The sequence below is a fragment of the Tursiops truncatus genome, chromosome 5, assembly GCF_011762595.2.
Source record: "Tursiops truncatus isolate mTurTru1 chromosome 5, mTurTru1.mat.Y, whole genome shotgun sequence".
NCBI lineage: Eukaryota > Metazoa > Chordata > Mammalia > Artiodactyla > Delphinidae > Tursiops > Tursiops truncatus.
The window spans coordinates 43,020,913-43,027,534 of NC_047038.1; positions in this window are offsets into that span (position 1 = coordinate 43,020,913).

The window sequence follows — 6,622 nt, forward strand, 5'->3', positions numbered from 1 at the left end:
TACAAGCCGGAATAAGTTTTCTGTTTCAAAACAGTGCCCTTGGAAGTACTTTCATGACTTAAAACAAGTTGGTGGATGAACTTTGAACCAGTCTAAGGCATATCCGTGTTGTAGGTCAGGTTATCCCTGGGAAATAGACTCAGAAGGAGAAGGAGATTTGAGAGTAGAAAGTTTATCAGGGTGCTCTCGGGATCAACCCTCCAGGAAAGGAAGCAAAAGAAGCAGGCTTGGGGAAAAGGAGAAACGAAGCTGCAATGCAGCCCCAGCAAAGGCCTCAGCTGATCCCAAAGGGAGCAGGGATGGTCCTTCAGGTGGTCTGTCCGGGTGGCAAGGGCTGGAACATTGAGCAGCCATCAGCGGTAGGTTGTTGTGAGCAATTCTGAAGGGGGCTCAGCTGAGCACCAAGAGCTGCCAGCATCGTTAGCAGCTGGGGAGGTGAGTGATGAGTGTCTGGGGCCTGCAGGGGATCTGAGTGCCCACTGGGCTGTGCCACATATGCCAAGGATATTGTGGGTCCATCTTAGCTATTATTTCTTTGGATGTTCTATTTATTAATACCTCTTGCATTCTGTCAATATATGCTAGCAAGTGGGGTGTGAATACGTTAGTACTTTTTTTCCCCTTCAAATTGTTGTCTTCTGTTTGTGGCTATAGCCCAAATGCTACTGGCTCATTCTTTTGAAGACCCTTTGTGAACATGATTTTTTTTTTTTTTTTTTTTTTTTGCGGTACGCGGTCCTCTCACTGCTGTGGCCTCTTCTGTTGCAGAGCACAGGCTCCGGACGCGCAGGCTCAGCGGCCATGGCTCACAGACCCAGCCGCTCTGCGGCATGTGGGATCTTCCCGGACCGGGGCACGAACCCGTGTCCCCTGCATCAGCAGGCGGACTCTCAACCACTGCGCCACCAGGGAAGCCTTGAACGTGATTTTTGTAAGTCTTTTCACTCCCTGTTTGCTGAAGAAAAGTGATCACGTTGGGCTCAAACAAACAGAAAAATGAGGCATGACTTTAAAGGAATATAAATGGCTGACTCTAATGGCCAAAAATCTGGATCCCCGTGAAATTCTGAGAGACTGTTTCTAGCAATAATTCTAGAATTATAAAGCACCATTGGCAAAAGTGTGCATTGTCTCAGTGTCCTGAAGTCAGTCTGTCTGCTTTAAATGGATGGTCATAATTTAAGCAGATAAAGGTGAGAACCTGTGTGCATTTCACTGACTGTGGTTGACATGAGAACACTTTGGGGCCCACCCATCCAAAGGCTGCTTGGTTCTAAAAATAACCCAGTATTCGTTTTCCACTGTTCTCTTCAGATATGAATATTGCCTTGGTGAATATTAAATAGGAGTATGTTCAGTGAAAACTATTAAGTTGAAAGGGAACTCAGTTGAGTGAGAAGTGACAGAGAAGGCTTTATGTTCTGGCAAAACTACAGCAATGATCACACAGGACGAGAAGACAAAGAGCTGCTCTAGGTTGAGAGGCCTCTCCTGTGGCTCCAACCTAGCTGAGTTATAAGATCAAAGCCCTCATCTTCCACCAGTAAGATGCACACACCCACCTGTCAGGCAATCCTAGATTTATAGCAAGACGTGATTTCCAGAAACCTGGAGGAAATTCTAGTTACCCCTTGGAGTGTACTCTGGAAACTACTCAGGCTTCTTTTTCACACATTTACACTTTTATTCCATAATTTTATTTTCAGTCTAGGGCATTAACGATGATTTATGAAACTTACTAATCAGTCATGTTAGCAAGAGTTTCCATTTCCCATTTCAGATTGTCCCAGTGCTAACTATTGTGAATTGTCACTTAGCAACAGAAATATAACCACCCTTTGATAACACCTCTGGGAATACTCTACATTTCCTTGGGGTTTCCGTGGATATTTAGGAGTATGAAAGAATCCAAAGGTTGTGTCATACCTCGGCAACTGATTCTAAGTGAACGTTTGAGTGGTCCTCATAGCACAAAGTGGAGTGTCCCTTTCAGTAGATTTACAGTTAATTTGGTTGATTAGCTAGCCAACACAAAAATCTGATTTTTAAGCAAGTCATCTGACCTAGTGTTTACCAAGTATAAGGGTGATAATTTATTCCTCATCTGCCTTAATTGTTTGTCTATTTCTAACGCAGGGTATTATTTCTTGGGTCCTTAAAGACCCCAAACATGCTTATTAGAGAAAATATGGAAACACTAAGGAGAGATAACAACCATTGTTTCACTATTCAAGGACTATAGCTTAGTATATTTCCTTCTGATCATTTTTAGAATAAAGAAAAAAAAAGTAAACATTTCTATAAATGTTTTAGAATAAAGAAAAAAAAAGTAAACATTTCTGTTCTTTAGAAAATAGCTACTCACCTCTAACAATTTTGAAAAACCCAGAAATAGATAACAATAAATATAAAACTAATTTATAAACTTATCCCTATTGATCTTTAGTATTTTTCTATGAAAACTTTTTATTGTTTTCAAATAATTAAAACCACGCTATAGGTATGTCCTGGCTTGATTTTTCCCTTCAGTTTTTATTTTTATCAGATTTCATAGATGCATATAGGGTCAAAATGTTTTAAAAGACTTGTAAACAACCAGTCTCTTGACTTCACTAACCCCCCTTTCTCTACTCCAGAAGCAAACTTGTTCAACTCTTTTGCTGTATCTTACAATGGATGGTGTCTTAGATTTGATAAACTGAGGTATATATCAAAAGACTTCATTAAAGGGTTAATTAATATTCTTGACCCAGATGTTTACTGTCATGTTATTTCTATTAAAAACTTGAAAGTATAACCACAGATCAAATAGATAAATAGAGTATGATACCCTCCTACTGAAAGATTCAGTGATGTAGCCATAAAAATTATCTTTAGGAAGATTTCTCAATAATTTGGAAAATACTTGTGTTGTCATACTAAGAGCTATAAAGTGGGCTAGAGACATCTGTTGAAAGATGATGGTTGGAACACAAGCATTCACTTTTGCTGACTACCAAAACCACACCAAATGAGAATAAGTGAGACGTATAGAGAAAGACATAAACCTTTCAGGATAAAGACTTTGGGAGAAGAGGTAATGGCAACTGCATTTTGGAAAGTGTGAAGCAGTTGGCTGAGTGGATGTGGCAAACCAAATAAGCTAAATCTAAGCTAGCACAGGGGGAGGCCAAAATAATCCAATTTTACACTGCTTGTTATGGGTTGAATTGTATCTTCCCTCGCCTCCAAATTCATACGTTGAAGTTCTAACCCCCGATACCTCAGAACGGGACTGTATTTGGAGATAGGGCCTTTGAAAAGGTAATTAGGGCTTCCCTGGTGGTGCAGTGGTTGGGAATCCTCCTGCCAATGCAGGGGACACAGGTTCGAGCCCTGGTCTGGGAGGATCCCGCATGCCGCGGAGCAACTGGGCCCGTGCACCAGGGCTTCTGAGGCCCGCGTGCCTAGAGCCCATGCTCTGCAGCGGGAGAGGCCACCGCAATGAGAGGCCTGTGCACCGCGGCGAGGAATGGCCCCCGCTCGCCGCAACTAGAGGAGGCCCACGGGCAGCGGGCGAAGACCCAATGCAGCCAAAGATAAATAAATAAATAAATTTATATATAAAAAAAAGATAATTAAGTTAAGATGAGGTCATTAGGGTAAGCTTTAATCCATTATGGTTGTAATGGATTGATATGATGAATCCATTATGGCCCCTCCAAAATGGGCCTTAATCCGATAGGGACTGGTATCTTTATAAGGAGAAGAGAGTAGGACACAGATGCACACAGAAGGAAGACCATGTGAGGACACAGAGGGGAGACGGCCATCTACAAGCTAGGGAACAGACCTCAGGAGAAACCAAGCCTACTGACACCTTGATCTTGGACTTCTAGCCTCAAGAATTGTGAGAAAACTAATTTCTGCTGTTTAAGCCACCTGGGCTGTGGCACTTTGTTATGACACTGCCAATCCCTCAAAAGGAACTGAAGAAAACTAATACCTCTGGAAGTAAAGCGAGAGTGGTGTGTAAGACCAGAGGATTCCTTAAATATCTGTAGAAGAAGTAGTTGAAATCCCTGTATTCAATCCTTGTATTGACCCCTCTCCACCCTGGGAAATAATTGGAGGTTTCTTTTTTCTTCTTTTTCAAAAAATTGAAGTGTATCTGACTTACAATATTATATTAGTTTCAGATGTACAGTATAGTGATTCAGTATTTTTGCAGATTATATTCCATTAAAAGTTATTACAAGATAATAGCTATAATTCCCTGTGCTGCATAATATATCCTGTTGCTTACCTATTTTATATATAGTAGTCTGTATCACCTAATCCCATACCCCTAATTTGCTTCTCCTCCTTTCCTTCTCCCCTTTGGTAGCCACTTGTTTGTTTTCTATATCTGTGAGTCTGTCTCTGTTTTGCACTTACATTCATTTGTGGGTTTTTTTTAGATTCCACATATGTGATGTCATACAGTATTTGTCTTTCTCTGTCTGATTTATTTCATTAAGCATAATATTCTCTAGGTCCATCCACATTGCTACAAGTGGCAGAATTTCATTATTTTTATGGCTCAATAATATTCCATTGTGTGTATGTGTGTGTGTGTGTATATATATATATATATCACATCTTTATCCATTCATCTGTTGATGGGCTCTTGGGTTGCTTCCTTATCTTGGCTATTGTAAGTAGTGCTACTAGGAATATTGGGGTGCATTAATCTTTTCAAATTAGCCCCTTTGTTTCTTCTGGATATATTCCCAGGAGTGGAATTCCTGGATCATATGGTAGTTCTATTTTTAGTTTTTTGAGGAATGGAGATTTACATTCTGAAGAGGATAAAATAGAGAGGATTTCTAGACTGGTGGCAATGGTCAGGTAAAAAAAGAGGTGGTACAATACAAAAAACAAAATGAAGGGTTAAGTAACATTTACATTCTAAATGCTGAGACATTGCTCCTACCCTTCTTTTCCCACTCAATCACCATAAAATTGAAGTGTGGCTTTGCCATTCAAGAGGTCTGAAGTATCTCCTCTAATAAATTTGACCAGCCAAAGATATCATGGGTTTGCTCAATGAAACAGTTGAGCAGACCACCCTATAGTGAAGCCCACTTTCAATAAACACCCCTGCTCCCGTCCCTTGTGCTCAGAACTTCCAGTGGGTGTTTCAAACCTAATTCATTATCTTCCCTGGGCACACATGACATCCCTCCTCCTGAATTCCCAGTTCAGCTCTCAAAGGAAATCCTCTTCACAGAGCCTCTGATCTCCAAATCCTAGTCCCTGTATACCCTGTATAAACCAGTTTATTAGCAGAGAACAGATGGCACACTCAAAGAGCAGTTAATAGAGTTTAAAAGGGTCATTTCCAAAGGTGTGGGCAGGGTTCATGGAACAATAAGGGATGGTGAAGCACCTATCTGTTATCACCCCTAAGGTATGAGTGTAACTGGGACCTGGGAAGAGCTATGGTCATTAGAGAGAAGCCACATGCCAAGAACACTGGTCATAGGTGAGCAAAGCAGCCACTTCCAAAATATCAGCCTGAAAGAAAGGAGCAGAAATGATAAACCAGTTGATTCTGGATGGTATGTGGCTAAGACTAGAACCCCTGCATGACCTCACCATACTGTCACCAAGATTATGTTTCAGGGAACTTGCTTAAGCACCCTCTCTCTCCCTTCCTGTTGCATTCCATATCTTGCCAGTAACTCCTATTGGCTGAACCCAACCAAAAGCCAGAGGGCATGGGAACCCAGGCCATGTGTGCTATAGAGACCAGCCCTCAACATCTGTGAGGGGTTTAGAACATTTAGTCTCCTGCTCTTTTGCAAATTATCAGGACTGAGGCATCAGACTCACAACTCCTGTTGGTATCTAGGTCTACTTTATTTGGATATTTCAGTTGAAAAGTCCAGTTTACCCTCTTGTGACAATTGCCATGTTAGTCACATCATCAAGATCTAATCAGAAAACAGAAAATGTTCTAGTTGCTTACAACAGAAGGAATTTAATGAGGGATTTATTACACCAGTAATGAAGGAGGCCAAGTAGCCAAATTGGGACTAGAGAGGAGTAACAGCTGGAAGCCATCACTACCCTGAGGCTGGAAAACCAAAGGGAGGAGAATGTGTCACCAGAACCTAGGGGCCATGTCACTTGGCTGGAGATGGGACCATGATGGACCTCTTGGGCAGAAGTGCAGGAGTCACATAGATGACAAACCTGCTGAAGGAAAGGGTGACCTAAGTAGAGAGGGTGGGATGGTAGCACCCACTTCTCCCTTTTCCTTACCTTCCAGTCTCCACTAACTCCTCAACTAACTGAATTCAGCAAGAAGCCAGAAGACATGGGAGTCCTCAAGGGTCAGCTGCCCTGGATATAGAGTAGAACAGGGCAGAGTGAAGAATAAATCTGGGGGTGATAAGGCCCAGTGTAATCTAGTGAGTGCAGGAAGGGGAACTTTTATGGAGCCAATCTTCTTTCCATCAATCATCCAAGAATCCCAAAGGTTTTGTCTGTGTTACAGTAACTCATCAAGGGGGTCCTACTCTTTACTGTTATACTTGGACAACAGGGCCCATGCTTAGGCCCCCACGGTGGGAACACTTTTGTTTAAATTCAAATG